The 23302-nt window shown below is 41.6% G+C and overlaps 1 protein-coding gene across 5 annotated transcripts in view; it reads left to right on the top strand.

Annotated features, from left to right (window-relative positions):
- luzp1 (leucine zipper protein 1) overlaps positions 1–23302 on the top strand; it is a 56739-nt gene that overhangs the window by 331 nt on the left and 33106 nt on the right. Inside the window, exons 1-2 of one of the 5 annotated variants that reach the window (XM_023155590.3) lie at positions 20–194; positions 19937–19993. The exons of 1 other annotated variant lie outside the window; for it this stretch is intronic. The gene's annotated coding sequence lies outside the window, so the exon portion shown is untranslated. Of the gene's footprint in view, positions 1–19; positions 195–11499; positions 11516–19936; positions 19994–23302 lie in introns of those variants that run through there. 3 more of the 5 variants (XM_076877241.1, XM_004540395.3, XM_076877243.1) reach the window with 3 other exon arrangements.

The following is a 23302-nucleotide window of genomic DNA, read 5'->3' as shown; positions in this document are numbered from 1 at the left end:
ATTTGAGTCTTTATTCTGTGTTTGAGGAAGAAGCGGAGTGTATATTTGGGGATTCACACAGCGGCTTGTTGAGACTCGAGGAGTCCGGACTGCAGAAGTCTGAACTGCGGCAAGTTTTTCAGCCCTCCTCCTCCTCCTTCTCGTCGTCGTTCTTAAGCCAAATTGAAGCATCCAGCTCTGCAGGAAAACCTCAGGTGGTTAAAATGTTGCCGCACATAAACCGTTCATATCTTCTTTTGGTAACACTTGGCATTTTTGTTATGAGGTTGCATTTATCTGCTTCTGCACTCGATACGTTTTTTTTACTGCTTTACGCACATAGTAACGTCAGTCCTTTCAGACTGACTGCCCGGGCTGTAGGAACATGGAGTAGAAGTGTGGAGGCTGCTTGGACGTGTTCTTGACATTTGGTGTGTGTGTGTGTGTGTGTGTGTGTGTGTGTGTGTGTGTGTGTGTGTGTGTGTGTGTGTTGCATGTACTCAGACTTTTCAGAGTGTAGGGAGTAAATAATTGTGATATAAACACTGCCCCATGTTGGAGTTGTGTTGACAAGGGGATGTGATGTGGTCATTGTTTATTATCTTTGAAGCAATGCATTACACAAACTAGTTGTGAAATACATAGCCGAAAACATGTCTTAACTTTGCATGGCTGTCTGCTCAGCTGTGAGTACTCTGCGGCACAGTGCTGTGAATGTACGATGGTCTGGACTCTGCTGCCATATCGGAAGGTTTTTATACTGAACAATATGATGATATGTGATTGTTGAGTGCCATGCAAACAATATATATATTGCCTACGCTCAGTTGTAAGCTACATACTAAAAAACCACAAACTGGGCTCAAAGCCATCCTTGGGCCACATATAGACCAGCCTATGGTGCACACAGACCAGCCTATGGTGCACACAGACCACCTACTGAATGAGCTTATTTTCAAGTTGGTAAGTAAAGTTTAAACTCCCTTGTTAGAATAGAGTTAATTGATCCATTTCACAGCTGTTTAAACAGTGGACAATCTAGCCTATAAGAAACATAGAACCTATTTAAATTATAGACATTTTCTTGAAATTCTGGTCCAATCTGAGTGTCTTTTCTCTTTTTGTCTCAGGGAAACATAAAAATACGAATATATACATGACTGTTTTTTGGCAAAACTATCTAGTGTTACTCAAGAAGACCAATACTGACTGATAACAGTTTTTACCCAATTGTCTGGGCCTTTCTTAGACTGGAATGCAAATGCAAAATCAGGCATTTCCATCAACTAATATAACTGAAATTGCCACATTAAAGGACAACTAAAACAACTGCAATGTCCTGCTGCCCTCGGATGTTTTGTTAAAGGTACTAACATGACAATACATCCTTATCCTGTTTGAGTATCGGCCTACACGTGTGAAAACAATGTGGTGCTGGTGGTGGTAGGGGCGTAGTCTGAACAGTGTGTGTCCTGTATTCCTTCACCAGAACGGTGACAGATGAATGTGTGCGCATGTGTAAACAGCAGAAAAGGTACTTGTGGTGGTGGAATACTAATCTGCCAGGTGGGGCTCATAAAGAGCACCGAGGGGAAGGGAGGAGATGGAGGGGACCTGCCTTGACCTGTTTGAGACATGAAGGAGACAAAAAAAAAAAAATCCCTGATGAATTTCCAGTAAGGCTCGTACTCCCAGCCAGCTGTAGAACATACCAGCTAAGCTACCAGCTCGGACAGGCATTTGCAGGGAAGCTTGTCACAGTGGTAGATGCGCAAAAAGGGCTTATTTTGGTACTTCTGGGTGGGATTATTAAACCGCATGTGGAGGGAATGTTGGCAGTTTATGCTGTCAGTTTGGAAATGTTGGGGTGGAAATGTAAAGGGGAAAATCAAATGAGAGTAACAGCGAAGTGAGGAGTAAGATGTCTAAATTTCCCCTGATTAATGTCTGATCTCTGGCGCGTCCATTCCCCGGAAAATGCGCTCAAAGTTTGGTTTGGTTCGGTTCAGTTGGCTCTTGCAGGGGGGGGATATTTCACAGCAGATGCCCTCTTTGACACCACTGCTCAGCACAATGATAGTTGTTAATGTTGACACAGCAGAAGTGTCAGCACTACTAGCACCTGTTCTGCAATCTTTACAATGAATGCCAAGAAGTGAAAGTTGCACAAAGAGTTTGCAGCACTTTTTTTTTTTTTTCCCTCCGGGGATTGTCGCCTGCCATTCGCAGTAATAATCATACCTCTTTCTCCTCTTTTATGACCTGAGCTATAGCACGCATGATTGGTTTTCCACTCCGCAAAGCGCTGCGACCGCCCTATGAAACTGCCTGCACTGCTTTGGGTGAAACCAAAAACTAATCATTATGGGTGTCCAATAAGGGTAATTATCAGACTAAGCACTGGACCTGTGGATTACGGAGTGGCTAAATAAATGCTCTGGGGATTAAATTAAAATATTGAGGTTTTCTGCCTGGGAAAATCAAACCACCGGGAATGTCAAACCCAAGCCTGTCGACGGTAATATTACTGCCACTCCGGACATCAGGGTTTATGCACACTCCCTCCTGTGAGTGTTGCGCGATCACACATCAGTGTGGAATTACACGACATTGGCACTGACGTCATGCGTTGCAAGTGCAAAGAAATAAGAACGCATATTGTCATTGCTGTGATTGATTGAAGGGACTACCGTACTATAGCTGTCAGTCCTTTTCCTATGATATCAAAAAATGGAGGGGGACAAAAACACAAAGTAGCAAAGTTCAACAGTTTATTAAATGAACATTGTTTTCATTGGAGATCAGCTTATTATTTTTCCTGATTTCTAACATCTGGAAAATCATATATATGCACTTTATTGCGCGCCCCCCCCCCCCCCCCCCCGGGCTGATTATTTCAGATAATTACATTTATAGTAAATGTGAAACAGCTAAGCCTCTTGTTGTTATTCCCTGTTATGCACATAAGAAACAACTCTAAAACCTATAGAATCATGATTTCTATTCAGTAACTGCATATTATCGTAGGTTAGACCCTTCTCTGCTCTGTGGTCTCTCTTTCATCACCCAGACTCTCGCCCATCTCTGTGTGTCACAATTAGAATTATAGCAGATTATAGCACTGTATTAATTGAGTAGGTCGCTCCTCGTGTTCCTCGTGGCTTCATTCAGACACAGAGAGAGCCACAGATTACTTGCAGGTCGGACACGTGCAGCTACGTTAGTCTGACCTGGTCAGATTGCGGTCTGAAGCTTTGCAAAGTTGTGTGAACGTGATATGATCAGATTAATGGAAAGCGGTGCATTTCTAGGAGTCCTCAAAGGTATAAATGGGAGAGTCAGCACCCACACGAGCAGCATAACCTATACATCCTAATATGCTGTAATAGATAGCTCGTCTAGAATTGGGACCGGATGGTGTTGGTTATTCTTAGAGGTAGACTCTCTCTTTCACCCTCAGTAACCCTCTCACCCAGGAATAGAGCAGCGCAGGATGCAAAGTGATGTTGTTACGAACCTACCAGGGGCCTACTTGAAGTAGTGGAAATGAATCATGATCTCTGAGCGCCTTCTGTTGAAGCCCACACTCATCCTGTGAGCACATAACATTTTATGAATGTGTGTGTTTTGTGATAATGCAATAAATGACTCCGTATCCGGGACAAGGGCTGCTGCTGATAATATGCAGGCCAGCTGGAGCTGCTGTCTGTGTATAAGCAGACTTGTAGGAAGATGGCTTAGTGCCACGATGACGGCAGCGTGAGGCTTTGACTGGACATTGTACATGTCGTGTGTCTGTGTGTGTGTATGTGTTTAAAGTAGAAAGAGCTGAAAGGAGTAGTGAATCAATCAGTTAGTCATCTGAGAAGATCAACATGCAGCTAATCTGACAGTTGACGGTGTCATTTATTTTCAGTGTTGGGAAGGTTACTTTTGAGATGTATTCCATTACAGAATACAGAATACATGCCCCAAAATGTATTCTGTAACGTATTCCGTTACGTTACTCAATGACAGTAACGTATTCTGAATACTTTGGATTACTTAATATATTATCATGCTTTTTACAACAACGTGAATGTACTATTGCCATGTGATTTATTACTATTACTGAAGGTCCGCGACTCCGAACTGTAGTAAAGGGACCTCTGACTAATACGGCGGGGTCCCTGTCGGCTCGTAGCCGAAAACTAGCTTTACTTTGTTGTGTGGGTCAACTTTTCTTGCGAGAGACAGAGAGAGGCGTTGAAAGACTGCTCCAACGGAACTTATTGTTTTCGGAGGAAAACACGAACACGGTGTACAGTCGAGTCTTAATAGCTTGGCTGAAGTGGTTATTATTATATTTACATGCTTCCAGCTCCCGTTTTTCCTCGATGACAACTCCAACCTTTCCACTCCCCTTTTTCTATCTCCCTCCTCGCGCTCACAGACCCATAACGTGTATGGCAGTCCATTCTCTCTGCAACACGGACTACACTGCCCATGATGCTACATTCTTTAGAGCTATGCTTGTAGCATTCTGCCTGTTAGCTTAGCACAACAACAACAACAACAACAACAACAACGAAAAGGCGCTCTCTCACCTAGGAAACACACAGTCGCAGAGAGAGAGAGAGAGAGCGTCGCCCTGTAACCATGGCAACCGTAGCGCTACCGCCTGGAACAACAGCACGTAGCTGTCAAACAAAACCCAAACAGTCCTGGCCCGCGACAAAATGAAACAGGAAAGTACCGCAGTGTAATCCATTTATTTCAACAAAGTAACTGTATTCTGAATACCACCTTTTTAAACGGTAACTGTAACGGAATACAGTTACTCATATTTTGTATTTTAAATACGTAACGGCGGTACATGTATTCCGTTACTCCCCAACACTGTTTATTTTTAAAGCATAAATGATAAAACACGCTCAGCTTCCAGGATTTCCTTTGTGGAAAACCTGCGTTGTTTATTCCCCTTTTATGATCATAAACATCAGAGTGCACATTAAGAATTCATTAACTGAAAGGTTTCAGTCTTAAATTATTATTTAATTATAAAAATAAAAAACAAGCTGCGGATACCGCAGATGTTTACACATGTTTCTGTGTGCAGTTCTGTCTTTAACTGTTTGAACAGTGAATGAATAGGGGGGAAAATGAAAACAATGAACTAAAAGCAGAAGTTATAAACAGAACATAACTTGTCTTTTTCCAGGTGCTGAATTATTTTGATCTTGGTTTGCTTTTTTTGATTTTCAGTTGATTTTGATCAGCAGTGACGGGCCTGAAACAGGGCAGAGCTCTGTGATTCCAGCTGGAGTTCAAACTTTTTGAACTCTCTGTTTATTCATGGGCTCACTTTATGTGAGCCTACGCAGGTATTTCTGCATTTGAAGGTACTTTTGCTTAGTGCTGTCATCAGATCCTAGAGGCTGAGAGTGTCAGTCACTCAGCGAGCAGTAGCCAGAGGTACATTTTAGCCCTGAGTGTTCACACAACTTGATAATAACTCATACGCTGACACACTAATACATGCTCTCACTCTGTAAGAATGTCAAGACAAGAATGGATTCTGCTGATACCCCTTCTAGTGTGTGTGTAAGTGTAAACGAATCTCCATTGTTAGTCTTTCATAGTGTGCCAAACAGCTTCGCAACTCCTCTCGAGGGCTTTTTTATCATGTAGTTGAATGGCCACTTACGGAGGTTTCAATATTGCACTTATCTCATTTGTTTGCAGCTGTAGGTGTACGTGACTGTGGAGCATCTGCAGTACAATTTCATGCTAATGCACGATTTAAAGGTTAAAATCTTGATTGTATTTTGTCATGATTTACCGGTACATTAAAATCTCCACCAATCCTGCACGAATTTGTTTGTGGAATGTCGAAATTGGTTCGGAATTTTTTAATTTCAAAATAAAACTGCTTTACTTTTATTTTCATGCTTTGGATTTATCCATCCTTTGTCTGATCACAACTGAAATCAACAACTTTTGGCCATTTCTTTACTCATAACTCGTTTTATTTAACAGAATTATGAGTAGTAGGCCCGTACAGGTATTCAGACTCAGCACAAACATTTTTTTTATCACTGCGTCGGACCACAGTGTAGAAACGGTAGACAAAGGCTTGGATGTGAATTGGGTGTGCAGAAGCTGTATGGTCGTGCAAATGTCAAAGAAGCATGCAAGCATTTATAGATAGAAGTGATAAGCTTTGAGACATACAGTTCCAAAGAGCTGGAAAATTTGGAGCTGCTATGGGATTCCCATCCATTGTAGCAAATATCATCTAGCCCTGCCACTCATTTAACCCATTGGTCAAAGGAGCGTATCAAGTATTTAGTGACCTGTAAAAGATTGTGTTGCGTTACTGGGTGGTTATGAAAGTTTTTCCAGCAACAGGGGGTTAAGAAAGGAAAAATGTGCCAGATTGAGCAGGTTTAATGCTAAACCAGATAAAATATATGCATCAGTGAGTGCTGCCAGAGAACTGTGATTCGTCGAGTTTGAGGGGAAAAGGGGAGTTTTTCAAACATTTGCTGAACCCGAAGTCTGAGTTTGCAGGGCACGTTTCTATTTCCTTGTTTTCCACTCTTATTGGAGAGCTGCACCATAATGCTTGCCTTTTTGACCTAGTTTCTAGAGTCACCTTAGTAAAACATGCTATGCTGAGATATTAACCAACCAAAAAGGCGTGGTTGTGATCAGTATCTCAATAACAAATGCATTATTCTCACAGACTCAAAGACTTTTTCTTAAGAATTATCCGCAAGTTTTAAATCGCACTGCCATATTTCAGGTGTCCTAATTCATTCACGCTCATCCCCAAAACCAAGTAGCGGCCCTGATGTTGACCATGTGAGCATTCTTCACATGCAGCCACGGAAGGGAAACACAAATCCTCATCTGGTCCTCATTTAAGATTCTCAACCGTCTGCCAAATGAGAAGATGCATGTAGCATCCAGTCCATAACTGGAATGTAATCTATTTGTGGTTAACTTCATGCTGATTCACAAATTTTTACATTTGGCCTTTGTTCCCAGGGCCACAGTCGTTTGGTAGTCTGCAGTTTGTTTAGTCTTCAGATTTAACAGAGCCGGGTTTCTAATGCAAGCCAGCTTTTTAAAGTCTCCTATCTCGCTCCTTGTCTATCTTTTGCAAACAATACCAATAAATCTTGTTGCTGCTTATCACAGGTACACTGAAGATAAGTTGTGTCATAATGGCTATTTTTTTGACGTATTGGTGAGCACAGTTGCCTCACAGCAAGAAGATTTTGGGACCTGGCGTGTTGCTCCAGCTATGGATCGGGCATGTTTTCACTCTGTGCTGTGTCTGCACGAGTTATCTCTGCATACTCCGGCTTACTCCAGCATCCGAAGGCATCTTTAGGTAAATGGGTGTAGGTGTGTGCGAGCAAGGGTGGTTCTATATCTGCATATTAGGACTAGACTCCACCCCTGCAACCATCCAAAGGACAGAGAAAGTTTAGCAGATGCATAGATGAGGGCATTTTAGTTCATGAAGAGGAGCTGTGGCCTTTCATGTATCTTGATATCTTCCTTTTGATAAGTCCTCTAATGTTTAATCAGCCGGCTGCCCCACATGGCTTGGAGTTTGGACCACATTCACTGATAATGTGGGTCACTGTGGTGGTGGTGGTGGTGCTGCTGCTGTTTTTGCCTTTTACATGCTTTCAGGTTGACCTGACAGGGAAATGGTTTGCCTCTGGGTAATTTTTACTTTTTCCTACTGGTTCCTGCGTGGGATTACGTTCCAGTTTCAGCCTCCAACAAGCTCTTTTACAGAAAGTCCCCTGTGAGCCTGTTCTGTTCCTGCACTGTACAGGCTCCTCAAAAAATGGCTATCCTGTCGATGCTGGAAGAAAAGAGGGAGGAAGTGCAAAGGAAACCGACTTCAAAAGCGTGTAGGAAGCACAGCAAAGCGGAGGGAGGGAGGGTGGGAGGGAGTTGGAGGAAGGGACTGAGGCGTTTTAACAGGGGAGAGCTAAAGTTAAGACATAACTAGTAAATTCCTCAGACGCACTTTTATTTTTTTTTCCAGTTGTTCTCCTCGTTAACTGGCCAATATTTTGACTTTCCTTCCGATTGTTATCTTGTCTCACTCACTCACTCTCTCCTTCTCCTTTTCCTGAAGAGGGGAGAGAACCCCCTACTTACCTTTTTTTTTTTTTTTTTTTTTTTTTCTCCCCTCTCACCCCCCACCCCCACCCCACCCCTTCTTGCCCTGCCTGGTCCAGGAGTATTTTTGGAAGTTAATGAAAAGAGAAATCTGAACCGCTTACCCTTAAAAGGCATGTCTGGGTCAGCTGGGTGGAAACTTGTGTTATTAATGTCCTTAACATTTTTTATGCGAGTGGGTCGTCTGTGATTATAAGAATGTGTGCGTTCGGAGCTCTGTAAAACGCAGGAATGCTGTGGGTTGGGGGCCGAGCAGGGAAGGAGGGTGGACTATGAAACAGGCTTACGTCCTTAGGAAAAGGGGGGGGGGGCGTTCAGAGGCATATTTGGCATATTTCAGGAGCCATTGCAGTCTGGATTCGAGACATGTTCTTCTTCCTAGAGCTCTGGACAGAAGAAAGGTGAACATCATGTTCTGTTTCAGTCTCGTGATGCTTCTGGTGGAAGATGGTGCACACTGCCTCGCAATGATCAAGTTAAAGGTTAAAAGCCACCAACGCAGGTGGTAAAAAAAGATGGGCAAACACCACCTCATGCCACCTACACACCAAACACAGATGTCTAAGTAACCAGCGTCGCTGTAACCTCAATAATGTCCATAAAAGGCTAAATGTTGAACCAAAGTCCTTCACCCAGCAGTATGGTTTGTATGCTTTGGGTACCATCTCTACAATTTAATAAGTGTTTATGTGCTTAAAGCTGCAATATGTCTCTTTCAACCTCTTGTCTGTGGCCTTATAGTTACAGAAATCATAATATTTTAGTCTGGTATTTGCAGTCAATGGCCGCTGACTGACGTGACGGTGGTTGGTAGGCTTTTGCTATGGCGATACCGGTCCAGTTCACGGTGAGGTCACGAGTCAAGAGTGTACAGCTTTATTCTTAACCTGCAGCTTTTAATGACTTTAATTTGCGGTTGCCAAAATGTCCACTTGGTAATACTTTTAGGTGATTAAATCTTTTTCTCAGTTCATAATAACTCCTCTTCACACAAGCTAAGGACTGTGGATTAAACTCACAAGAGAGTGAATAACTTGTAATATCCAGTAATTATTTGTCCTCATACAGGTGCCGCCACATTAGGGCGAGGCCCCGAGAGACACTAACGAATGCGTGTGCCGTCTTGTCGTTTTTCTTTGATGTGCCGGGTGTCTTTTGTTTTGATCTCAGTCGTTAAATCTGGAATTGGGAACCTCCACGGCAGAAATGTGATGAAGGAAAAACACGAATAAACGTTCAGAACAAAGTGTTCGTTTTCAGTGTGAAAAATGCAAAATTTGTTTTTTTTATTGTTAGATATGAACCCAGTCGAATGTGTGCTAACACAAATGTGGGGAAAATGTTCTTCAGAGGAAAGGTGTTAACATCCTTCCAGCTTTAGAGTCCCAGCAAGCTGAAGAATCTGTACCAAGGTTCATTGGTTGCTCTGCATCATAATCAGACTTCATCAGTTATGCTTTTACTTTTACTTTACTCTGGGATATTCACAGATGATTGCCTATAATACTGCACTTTGCTGCTTACGATATCCCTTTTTCTCTAATTTGGACCTAACAGTTTGAAATGGAACCACTCCCTGTGTCTCGCTCTCTACCTTTTTGTTTCACTACAGATTGAACAAACAAGATATCACTTGTTAATTAGTAATTTTGTCACATTTGGGCAGAGCCAGGTCAGCTGTTTCCTCCTGTTTCCAGCCTTTGTGCTTCCCCAGCTCTGATTGGCTAGCAGCTGTAGGCTTAAAGATACATTAGATTGGTATCGATCTACTTATTTTAGCTAAAGTGCAAAATTGCTTACTTATTAAAATGTAAAACTACTTAAATGCTTCGCAGTCTAGTTTAAAATATGTAGCTGCCTGCTTTTGCTTGCCAACTATATTTTAGTGTCAGATTCCTTACAGTCGCACATGAGATGACTGCAGTTAAAACAAATGGACTTTGGATGAGTGATAGCGGTATCAACGTCTTCAAAAGAAGAACTCCGAAATCAATTTTGGCAGAAGTGTAACCTCATATATCTTATGTGTATGTGTGTCGGGGGAGGTTGTGAAGTTTTGTTCATGTGATCATGTGTGACTTGAGCAGTGTGGATCCTCAAATGTTCTTCCTTTGCAAGCGATCTGCCCGGTGATACATGCGGTGTTTTCACTATTTAATACTTAAATCGTGACTGAGCGTGTGAGAGGAACATGTACAGTCTCGCCATCACACTCGCTTTCACACACTACTCCCTGGCCTGCTGTAGGCCTTGGATCTACGGGGCGGCTCTCAAAATAAAATTCCTCTTGCGGATTATTTTTCTTGTGATCAGAAAATATACATGTTCTCCGAGAGAGGAATGTTCAGACAGACAGGCGGGTTGTTACATACTTATCCCCTCTTCTGTGTCTCCTACCCTCTCCTATCCTTTGCTATTTTGTCTTGTTTTTAGATGTTTAGATACTTTTTTGTGCCTTTTCAGAAAGTTCTGAAATAAGTTGCTGAATGGAAAAGGTAATTAAGTTGTCACAATTTGATGTGTATGACCTTTGCTTCCCTTGCTTGGTGTCACATGACGTTCCTCCTGAGTTTGTTCTTTTGCTTTCACCCACAATATTTAAAACTGCTAATATGCGTTTCTTCCCCTCAAGGCATCCCTCCTCATATTCTTCCAGCCATCCATCTATTAACAAGTCTGCTTCTTTTTGGAGCTTTCGTCATTGTGGCATTGATGTATGCAGACTCAGACTGCTGGACTATTTTCAGCCTTTTCCCCCTCCTTTCTGCCCTTTCCCCTCTTCTTCTCTGGTTGGCTTTTACTTTTGAGGGGATCTCTACACTGCTGCCTTTTGTTAAGGGCCGCTGAGGGCCGGGTTTGCTGGTTTTCTCCTCCATGCCAACGTTGCTTTTGGAGCTCCTTCTCATGCTAGCTGCCCTGACCAGGGGAAGTGAAGCAGCACAATGCTGCTATGGTGAAGCCATAAAAATAGACTTGCTAAAGTGCAGCTTTTACTTCAAGAGCCATGAAATGCTTTTATGTCAGTTTTATGTAGTAAGTGGGAGTAGGAAAAAGAAGAATTTTGGCCAAGTAGAGCTACAACTAAAACTTATTTTGGGGTGTTTATTCCCCCAGTAGAACAGTCGATCTAGACAGGAAACAAGAGGAGTGTGTGACATGCAACCAAGTCAGGCTGGGAGACTGTTGGAAGTAATTTGGATATTTGTTTTGAAGGATGTGAACATTTCCAAGGTTAGTGCTTGCACCACTGTCACTTAAACACCAGCTTGTGTTCTGGAGTTACACCAGTAATGTATGACTGTCTCCATTTCCTTTCATGTCTGAGGGATTGTACAAAATCAAAACGGTAAGCAATATACCCTTATGGTCTCTTAACCAGAACCAGAACAGACTTTATTTGCTTGCTTTTAGCTATATCTAATTGAATTATACTTGAAAAATGATGTAAAGTGATAGCGTTTCTGCATTTGGCTCTCTATGATGTTAGTGAGAGCAGATTTGCTAACATGGTTGTCTCAGGCACACAACAGCCCCAACGACCCGCTGTTTGAATCGTATATTGGCATTGTCAGTATTGCAGACGATGGATGAAATGATGAGTTGCACCATGGCTCCAGTGTAAGATTAAGGATTTGAACTGTAAATTGTGCAGAGCTACTCTAACAAATTCATAGACTTGAAATGAAAGCATAATAGGTCCCATTTAAAGGTTATTTTACATGATTAAATGGATGATTAGTTGAAAAATGCCAACATAAAAGCCGATGATGATGCCATCAAATCAACAAACCAGTCAAAAAATTCTCTGATAATTTAATTGGGCGCCAGTCAATGACCTTCTAGCAACCACTGGTGCAAAAATGTTTATTCCCTAAGTGGTCATGAGTAGTTGGTGCAATCGATTCACACGGGCCTAGAGACCATTCACTGACTCCCTGGTAACCACCAGTGTTTCCCCTGACTTGTTTGCAAGTGATTATGGGAGTTTCCCGGCAGTTGCAAAGAAGGATGCACCAAAAACCTCCTTACCAGGTTGCCGCGGTCATAAGCAGTTTACGTCGAAGATGCTGACTTGTCTGCAGAGACTCAAAAACTACTCGCCAAGTGGCAGTGAAACTGTGAAAAGTAAAGTTGCATCAAAGTAAAAGATGTGCCTTTTCACTGTAACAAGCACATTTTAAGAGGAACAACTTTTACATTCTTCATTTACAGTCACTCTTTTTCAATTTAGCGCTCGGAGAATAAATGGCAAGTATTTGCAGACACGTTGGTGTCCTCCATGCACATTACGGATGACTGTGGGATTCTGTTAGCAATCCAAGCATTCATTGACCATTGTCACTTAGCAACAGCCAGCAACCACTTGCCAAGCATTCAGGGAATATGCGTTTTTCCCTAATGAACAGAGGTTTCCAGTGGGTCGCTGACTGGTCTGTGTGACTGAGGCCTTAATGTACAAATCACTTAAGGACTACGGCTGTGTCGAGTTCAGTGGGACATTCTCAGACCAGTTCAACATGTTTCAGATAATATGGTCATTACACACATACTCGCCCATCTGCTTAACTAAAGCAGACACGCACAGCCAGTCTAGCCATGCTCTTCTCCGGTGGTCCCTTTCTTCTAAGTCAACATTTGGATTACTATCAGAACTATCAAAAAACACAAGTAACCTGTTTGTTCTGATTTAATTTTGGTTGTTTTATTTGTCAGCATACGCTCATTGTTGCACGATACACTTTTAGACTTGAGCATGTGGCTCGTCCTTGGCTGAGGTTTTTGTGTGTGCCGTGTGTGTGTGTGTACATGTGGACACATTCAGACACTGAAGCCACACAGGAATCCCATAATATCATTCCCGAGTCCCTGAGTGGATCATTTGTGCACTGTGGAACATTGTGAAATACCAGGCATAATTTATGATCCAACCTTCAGCCGGCTGCCACGCTTTCTCACAGCGTCTGGTTTATTTGCAATACTAAGCTGGTTTGGCTGTCCCCACCCCCACCCCACCTCACAGTCTCCATCACTCTGGAGCAGAATATTTAGCATTTTAAGCTAAGGAGTCAAACATGCAAATTTGAGGCAATGAAATGCGATTTGGTCTCTCATCCTGGGAGATGTTTAGTTCTGTGTGGGTAGGCATCCATGTATATATGTGCGTGTTTACCCACTGTGGTGACGTGTTTTGACTGCCCAGTCAAATAAGGGCACAGCAAAGCTTGATGCCCCTGTCAAAGTGCTCACCCACTTGGCCAAACCTGTAGTCTTCACCTTGTTTTCATTCTTTAACCATAACTATACTTTTTTTTTTCTTCTTTTCTCTTTCCAAACCAGCTCAAATCTTTCATATCCCTACTTCTTTTAAATACTCTCTCTGTCTCTGCCTCCCCCTTTCTCCCTAGGTGTGGACTGCGCAGAAGAATGTAGTAAAATTAGTGTTTTATCTCTCCTGCCAGCCAGCTGTACTCTCAGACATGCCAAGCATTTGAGACACAATTGACCTTAAAAGGAAACAATAGCAGCCTATCAATTCTGCTCTGCCAGTCAAGCAGTGGCTCATTCGTGCAAAGGCAGAGTCCACCTCGTGTGCGCAACACAAGGAAGTGTTTGGAAACTGAACTTTGGAACTGGGAAGTAGGAGAGTCACAGTGCACTCAGCAAAGAGTTTTCCTTTTAGTTTATGAAGTGAGTGTATAAGTCTTTCTTGTTTAGCGTTGTCAGTGTGTGCTTGTTGAAAATATAACGTTTGACTAGGACTACAGAATTTGTTTACTATGACTAACTCCACCCACGTAGCTAGTAATGTTTTTGTAGCAGGCTTACCTTTGTTCACAACCTGTTATGGTGAATCCAAAATGCTTACTGATATCATGTCACAATTTTTATTTTATTTTATTTTTTTTATTTTTTATTTTTTAGTTTGTTTGCTTTGTTGTTTGTGTTGTAATCTCTCGGGGCAGCAGTCAGTGTTTCGGGGCTTCCAGCACATATCCTGATGCAGGCTTCCTGTTCTGTTCATTGCTTACAGCCCATGAATGCAGATAAAATGTAAAGTAAAATGCAATTGAATGCTACGTCATTACCAGACAATCACATTTCAGCAAGCACATTTCTCCTTTACTCTTCATGCACACTGTTTACCTGCATACAATCAAAACCTGCTCAAAAACAACCGCTCAGCGTTACCCAGACTGCAAATGGGAAACTTCTAATACCAGGATTTTGAGGTGGTCCGAAATGAGTTTGCTATTTTAAAAAGCAAAATCTAGATTTTAAATGAAAGTGACAGTGCTTGTGTGCCTGAACAGATAATGTTTAGATAAAATTTCGGTTTGCATCTTCATATTAAAATCTGTGCTAAAAATCACCTTCACCTACCCGAGCATAGATATTTTATTTCGTTAAGAGCCTCGGTATGAGCAATCAAAGGATCCAAGCAGCTACATGGAAAATTCTTGAGACAAGTGAAAAAGAGAAAAGGTCTGATGTCCTGTTATATGATTATAAACAGTACAGTAAATGATATAAGTTCATTAAATTTGTTTTTTAATACCTATGATATAATATATTATTATATTGATGTATTTTAATATATATAAGAATGTATGTACACCTAATTATTAGTCCTTTTTTATCAGCATTACACTATATTTTCACTGCAGTTTGGGAGAAATTGTTAAGTTTAATAATTTATTTTATTATTAATATTTTGCACTGATACAAGCTATAATTTGTCATGTATTACTGAGCTGAGAATGAAAGTAACCGTAAAAACAAGGATGTCAGAGATTCCTTTGTTCCGACTAACATTTGGTAAATAAATTTTGAGGTTTAAATGGCTGTTGTTTAAAAGTGTGATGGTTTAAAGTAATTAAAAGGACGAGTACACTGAATCGGTTCATAAAATTAATTCCCTGCAGTATAATTTTTCTGATTCCTATAGCAGGAGCTTATTCTAACCAGTCAATGTGACCTTTAATGACACCCCCCCCCCCCCCCCCCCCATATTTTGCCAAGTTATCATGTCAGGAAGTTCCTGTCCTCTTGAGTGGTGGCGTGAAGCCAGTAAAGTCGTTCTGTGACATTGCTAGCTGTCATATTACTGTTGTTGGATAATGATTAATGGCACAAAATAATCTGCCCTTCTAGTGAGAAGTAGCTGTGAATGCCTCAGCTGTTATTTGTGGAGCAGGGAGGGCTGCAAGGCTGTAAGTCATTAGATATTAGGGCAGGTTCTGCAGGTTCATGGCGAAGTTAAAGAGGTGGATGATTTTCCATATGACAGCTCATCAGCCTGTTAACAAAATTCTTACTCCACCTTCCTGCTCCACTGGAACGCAAATAGCAGCAGGAACGCTGTTGGCAGCAAATTGAAAAACAGCCTCTTTTTCTTCTTTTCACTGCTGTTCCCTCTTCCTTTCTCTTGCTCGCTCCTTCTGTCTGCTGCTTTGCTGTTTCCCTACCATTCTCCATCTTTCTCCTCACTCCTGATTCTTTTTTTCTCTTTGTGTCTCTTTCTAGGCATCTTATTCACCATGTTTGATTTGGGCATTCCTTTCCCCCTTAGCAGACAAAACAACCTCGGACCTAACTGAACTGCAAGCCCCAATGTGCACACACATATACATAGACGTACACACACACACACACACACCCTTTTTCTAATCACACACAGGAAATGGGCTCCCGTGCAAACAAGGAGCGCCTGGCCGCTGGAACCCAGGATGGCGTTTGAGGACTTGAAATGTTCTCTCGTGGAAGAAACAGAACCTGAGTTCTCTTTGTACTTCTTTGGTTCTGCCTTGTTTCATTTATTTTAATCAGTTTATCTGTGTGTTGGTCATGTCGTCCATGACGTTTACATTGGAGTGAAACAACAACAACATGTCGTAAAGTTCGGGTGTTGAAAAATAAACTCACACCTCGAACTTTGGCATACTGCATGTGAAAGTGAAAGCCGAAGTTCTGAAAAAAATATCAAGAGATACTGCATAAATCATAAAAGGATGATAAAGGCACAGTAAATGACACATTGTGTGTTTATGAGGAATTTATTGGAGGAAAACCCCTTAACAGGGATTTCTGCCCTGTTTCACATAGTTAATGCTGTGTTAACACACTGTGCATGTAATGAAAACTAAATACATGCTTTTACTATTATAGTATGAGGGAAAATAAATAATCTTGGTCTGAAAAAGCAGATAAGGTAACATTAAAACTAATTTAATACAAATGTATCCTCACTTTCCACTTTAGTGGCGTTTCTGTGTGCTCAACATTAGTCATTTTAGAGGCTCGTGCTTACGGTGCTGCTGAATTGTGTCTTGTTTAACTGAGAGATTTTTCTAATATTTTGTCCATCCCATAAAAGCAAGTTTCCATAATGCCATAAATTTCAGTGGCTGCACGAAAGCTGAGTTTATTGCAGGGATTTTTGCAGTAGACTGCATTTACTGCATTGCAGTAGAGCTAGGTGTACTTTTTTTTTTTTTTTTTTTTTTTTTTTTTTTTTTAATACAAGTCAGACATTTATAAGACATTTTCCTGATCCATTAAAAAGTAAAAAGTCAGTTTAAACTTGTGTAAATGACACATGATGTAAGGAAGGGGGAAAACTGTATTAGGAAGCAAGTTCAGTACACAAAGAATATCTTTTCCCTATCGGGCTTTACTCCAGATACGTTGATAATCCCACTGTTTAAGATCATAACAATATATTACAGCTTAAAGAACAATATAAGAAGTTGTTTTAACATTATTTGCAGCAAACAATTCAAAAATCAAGGAGTAAAGATGCTCCTAAAAATGTGTTTCTTTTCATGCAAATTAAACTTGATTTAAGGGAAAGAAAAACAACTGAACTGGGGTTTGTATTAGGAACCAAGTTTAGTATCCCAAGGCTATCTTTTCCTTATCTGGCTTTACTTATCTGGATAACTGTTTACAGATGATAACACTATATTACTGCTTATAGAACAATATAGGCACTTGTTTTACGATTACTTGCTGCAAATGGAGGGAAGAAAAAAATCACAGAGATGGCTCCTAAAAATGTATTTCTTTATTAATGCTCCTCAGCGAAAGCCAAAAAAGACATCTAGACCCTATTACTACATGCACAGTGAGGTCCATGGGCCATCGAAGGAATGAATTCACTATTTTAGGGTGAACTGACACTAAAAACGGTGTTACCTTGCTAACCCCCTAAAACTTCTTTGTAGTAGAGCCCTCAGGTGTCTGATAGGTAAGTCACCAACACGCATTCTGAAGGAAGTTCCACCTCACACTGTTTCACTTAATTCTGCTGAGTAGAATGATGAATTCTCCACAACCTGTGTGTATAAAGGGAAGCAAGTGGGTGTGATGGATGAGCAGGAGACAGCTGTTTTTAGTTTTCCTTGGTTATGGGCTGGCTAACCATCTGAACTTCCTTCACACACACGCACACAAATACGCAACTCAACAGCACACACAAAAGCAGACAAACATGGGTTTATAATTTCTTTGGGACCATAAAAAATGTGTCAAATCTGATCAGTGAAGTCATACGTTTCAATTATAATCAATTTCATTAATCACACACTCTCGTTTTGTTATGCTCAGCAGAATTACACATTTGGTTTACGGCAGTGCTGTAATGTCATGAATCGTGAGAATGTCAGATGATTCAGCAAAACCCGTGTTATACGGCTGCTTTCCTCAGTCGAACATGACATGGCTGAGCGCAGAGCTGCTGGATTATCTCCTTCCTCCGGAGTAAAGATGTGAAAGAACAAATAGACTCATGGAAAGGGGTTGAGAGTGGCAGGATCAAGTAAAAGGCAAGTGCTCTGTGTCTGTCAGAAGGTACTTACATGATCAAACAGTATTTGAGTACATCACTTGCCACCCTTCCTTAGTTCAGCCTAGGTTAAATAAAGGGAAACTGCTTTACAGTCTCTTATATAAAGTGGTAGGAGAAGTAGTCTTTTTTTTTTTGTTTGTTTTTTTTCCAGTGATGGCACCTGTCGCACTTTGATAGTTAAATCAAAACCGAAAACTTTTTCCTACCTTGGATAGTTTATCTTACTTTATCTTAACCAGCTGCCTTTCCGCCATGTACCTGCATCAGTAATTTCCATCCACCGTTTGCTCTTCCTGTCATACGGAGTGCTCTGAGTCACTTGTTTACATTTGGGTCGCGTGTCGGCAGCTGCTCGTATCTCCTCTTTACATACCTTCTTACCCCTGTTGCACACATTGGTGTGTTTTCCCCTTAAAGTGGTGAAACAAGTTTGTTTCCACCATTCCAGAAACAGTTTTTTTGCATATTTTGCCAACTACTCTGCTGGTTGTTGAAGTAGCTCTTTTTTAGGTGCTCATCAGCATGAGCAGAAGCTGACACGTGGCTCTCGGCCTCAGACATGCCTGGCCTTGTTGTTGTTGTTGTTGTTGTTGTTGTACACGCTAACAAGCATAAAAGTATTGTGTCTGTATCATTGATATTGTGATGCTTTTGAAAACCTTTGTCATGTAAGGATACTGATGATATCGCAGATACACCAGTTGCTAAAATATATATATATATATTAAAAAAAAATGAACCTCGCTCAGCCATGGCCTTGAAGCTCCCACATCAGCATGTTGTAGCTCATTTTCTTTGATCCATTAGACCTAGACAGAGGGTAAACACAATAGGTTTTTTTTTTTTTTTTTTTTTGAAGCGTGGAATCATTTTCTTGCTAGAACAGGCATCCAGGAAATGAAAAGAAATATTGAGCGGGTGTAAACTTCTTTTTGTGCTTCTGGGGTGGTTCATGCTTAACAAAGTCTGAGAACCACAGATTTTAGAGGATTTGTGTTGTTCTTTTTAATCATTCATAAAAACTAGTGTCAACTACACAAGTATTTTCCATTTCCCTTTTTGTGGGCAAAACAGTTACAAATCAGAGCTTGCTTTCTTGTTTATGAGCCTGCTCTGTCTTCATCAGGATGGCATTTGTGAATTAGATTCTCAGACTTTACATTGTTCTTCATTTTCCATGTCTCGAAACTCAAGCTTGTTATGTCGTAAATAATGTTCCCTCTCTGATGTACAGTTACAAAAGTGAGCGTCCTGCTGCTGCTTACAGTTTCCAGCAGTGTTCCCTTTCTCTTTCGGCCCAGTCCTCTACTTCATTTCTCAGCCTTTCCCTCTCATCCTTTAAATTCAGTCCAGACTCAGGTCTTAAATCTGGATTCTCTGCGCTTAACCAAACATATGGAATGCTACTGTAGTGGAATGCTGTGTGTGTGTGTGTGTGTGTGTGTGTGTGTGTGTGTGTGTGTGTGTGTGTGTGTGTGTGTGTGTGTGTGTGTGTGTGTGTGTGTGTGTGTGTGTGTGTGTGTGTGTACACATGTTTTGAAGCAGATGAGAGCTTCTAGGATGATGATGATTATGATAATGGTGCGTGTGTGTGTGTTTACCAGTGCCTCCCCAGAGAACTGAATAGGGCCTTCTGTTGTCGTGGCCAAACATTGCTTGTCTGCTCATGCATGAGTCTATTGCAAAGCCTCAGAATGTGCCCCATATCTGAGCAGTTAGCTCATTCTTAGCCTCTTAGCTTGACTGTGAACGTTCTCCCTTACAGCGACTGCTTTGTCAGCCCGGCCGCCGGCCCCGGGCTTTGTCAAGTGCCAAAGATAACAATGGCGAAAGATTGCATGAGTGTGTGTGTTGATATAATGATGACCAGTGCTTCCATTTTTACTAACCTCACGCCCTCTCTGTGTGTTTTAACCACAGGATGGAGAGTTTGTGGAGCTTGATTTGCTTTAGAGGAAAGGATGCATCTTAAATTAAGTAAGTTGTGGGAAGTTCTTTGTGATTTTTAGGATTTCTGCCAGTGTGTAAAAGCCCTGCAGCCCAGCAGGCCTGCACTTACACTCCTGCCAATCTAAGCCGATTTTTTTTTTTTTTTTTTTTTTTTTTTTTTTTTTAAAGACATAATCTGTAATCAGGAAGTTGTCTAATATAGCCTCTCAACCCACTGTTCTTGTTAACTATTTTACACAAATAAGCATTGAGTGACCAGGCAGATGTTATGACCCAATACAGTTTTATCTGTAAGGCTGATACGTCTCCACTTGTGTGAATAAAGTCAACTGCAATTTCGTGCTCTCCTTCTCGTCCTCTAGTTCATTCCTTTTCATGTCTAAAGTAGAAAATAAACTATTTGGTGTTTCTCTTCAGCCCTTTCCAGTTTACAGCTCATACAGCAGCACTTCTTCTTTGACACATAATTACCAACTGACATTATAGTGGATGGATAGCACCATTAGTTGAGTGCAACATTGAGTTGTGCCAAATCAACCTCTTCTGAGATTGTCAGGCTTGCTGTTTTCTCGCGTTCTCAGCAGCTCTGGGGACAGAAGTAGTGAAGTTTAGTTTATTAGTTAAGTTTGAAGTTGAGTCAAAACCTACCAGAGTATTGCAGTTGGTATTTAAATGCATTAGGTCACTAACCGTGTTAGACAGCTTCTCAGTTTCAGGCTAGTCTGGTTAAACTCTCACATCTTTCCCTTCACTTCTTCTCCTCATCCTCCAGTCTTGCCTACTTTTCTTCCCTTCCTTTCCCCCTCCTCCTTGCCTCCTCGCCTCCTCAACCCCTCCTCTACTCTTTTGTGAGTCTGTTTCCTGTTGGGCACAAATGCCGGCGCCGCATTTCCTTCCCTATAGCCTAAAGTAACACAGGAGTGGTACATACATGTACAGTTGCAAAAAAAAATGCAATTTCCAGTAAAATACGGTTTGATATTCACTGAGGGCAGCGGAAAGGACAAATGGTGTGACTAATAACACACAAGCACATAGAGGGATCACTCAACGTAAGTGAACCTCTAAATCTTCAAAAGCTACTGTGAGTCAGGTTTGAAATTAAAAAGATCAAACACAGTGCACAATGCAATGCTCACAGGAAGCGGGACCTGTATGAGCACCAAAACATGAAGAAAAAAAGATGAAGAATGCTGAAGGGGACAACTTCAAGGCAGCAGTCCCTTTTCCTGAAGTGGTTGAGAGGTCTGTCCACGGTTTAGTTTGAAATGTACGTTTTGCAATGGCAAAATCAGATTACTGATATTAACCCAACTGAGATGTTGTGACCTCAAGGCATCCCAGAAATCCTGCTGAACTGAAACGGCCTCGTAAGGAAGGATTGTGAGGGACCAAGCAGCCAAAGCAAAGAGGACACAAGCAAAAATATCTTCAAAAAGGGTTTTCTTTATTTTAACCCTCAAAAAGTCCAAAATTAACAAAATTCAAAACCATACTTAGCAGGCCCATAAAACAGGTCAACTAAATATAACTCTACAAAAAGTAATTTCCAAAAACTTAACAAAATGAGACACAACTTAACTCACAAACTGACCTAATTACAAAGACACATGAGGGTAGCTTTTATAATGATTTGGCCAAACCATTTGAACACAATAGGGGGAAAACAAAACACACACTAATATTAACTAAGCACAGAATAACCTAACTAAACCTAAAACACCCCTGCTCCTGGTAAGCCCATGGTTGGTCCTGCTGAGCAGGCATTTTGTCCCCAGAGTCCTCAGCCACGCCTTTTGCCCAGACAGGAAACAGCCACCGCCCAAACCCAGGTAACTCAAAGAAAGAGAAACATAATTAATATAACAAAACATTTTAGAAAAACCACACAATGTTACTATGTGTGCGCCTCATAATACCAGTGTTAGGTTTAACCAAATGATTAATGAAGAAAACTGCAAAGCAAAATAATAAAGTGAAAAATGGACTAATTTACCCCTGTGTGGCTGATGCCATCACACACCCCCCCTCTTCAGGACTCTCGCTGGTACAGCGAGAGAGGAAGTCGGCGGTAACGTTGTTCTTCCCAGGAATGTGCTTGATGACAAACCGGAAAGGTTGCAGAGCAAGGTACCATCTTGTAATCCTTCCGTTCTTATCCTTCATCTTTTCCATCCACTGAAGTGCACTGTGATCCGTCTCCAGGGTGAATTCTCTTCCAAGAAGGTAGTACCTGAAGGAATCAAGGGCCCACTTGATTGCAAGGGCCTCCTTTTCCACTGTTGAATATCGAACCTCTCTCGGGAACAGCTTTCGGCTGATATAAGCAACAGGATGACGTTCTCCTTCCAAACCTTGAAGTAGCACTGCTCCCAGACCCCTATGAGATGGATCCGTTTGAAGGAAAAAGTGCTCATTAAAGTCTGGACTGTACAAAACTGGTTCGCTACTCAGTGATTGACTGATGTCCTTGAAAGCTGCTATAGCCTCCTCTGTCCAGTTAATCTGATTAGGACACTTGATGCCTATCAAGTCCGTTAGTAGAGCTGCCCTGGTGGAGAATCGTGGTATGAACCGACGATAAAAGCCTGCCATGTCCAAAAAGGATCTTAGTTGCTTCCTTGTCTGTGGGAGAGGACAAGACTCAATGGCTTGGATCTTACTGACCTGAGGCTTGATCACCCCATTCCCGATCACATGGCCCAGGTACGCAGTCTCAGCAGAGGCAAAAACACACTTAGAGGGGTTCACCGTCAACCCAGCAGTGCCAAGACGGTCGAAGACAGCATGCAGATGTTCCAAGTGTTCCTCCCATGTGGTGCTGTAGATGAAAATATCATCAAGATATGCAGATGCAAAATCTGAGAAACCACATAGTACTTGGTCCATTAATCTCTGAAAGGTTGCTGGAGCCCCATGCAGCCCGAATGGCATCACTGTAAATTGGAAGAGACCCCAAGGTGTTCGAAAGGCAGTCAACTTCTTTGATCGCTCCGTTAGTGGCACCTGCCAATATCCCTTGCACAGGTCAAGTGTGGTCAAGTACTTTGCCTTCCCCAGCCGTTCCAGCAAATCATCAATGCGTGGTGTGGGGTATGAATCAAACAGTGATATTGAGTTTAGGTACCTGAAGTCTATACAGAACCTCATGCTTTCATCCTTCTTTGGCACCAGGACCACTAGATTACACCACTCACTCTTTGATGGCTCAATGATCCCCAAGGACAACATGAGGTCGATTTCCTTCTTCAGGGATATTAGCAGACGTTCAGGGATCCTGTAGCTCAAACGCTTTACTGCGACGCCCTCTTTAATGACAATGTCATGCTCAACAAT

This window comes from Maylandia zebra, linkage group LG19, assembly GCF_041146795.1.
Source record: "Maylandia zebra isolate NMK-2024a linkage group LG19, Mzebra_GT3a, whole genome shotgun sequence".
NCBI lineage: Eukaryota > Metazoa > Chordata > Actinopteri > Cichliformes > Cichlidae > Maylandia > Maylandia zebra.
The sequence above is the reverse complement of the archived record's forward strand: the minus strand, read 5'-3'. Positions and strand labels throughout refer to the sequence as shown.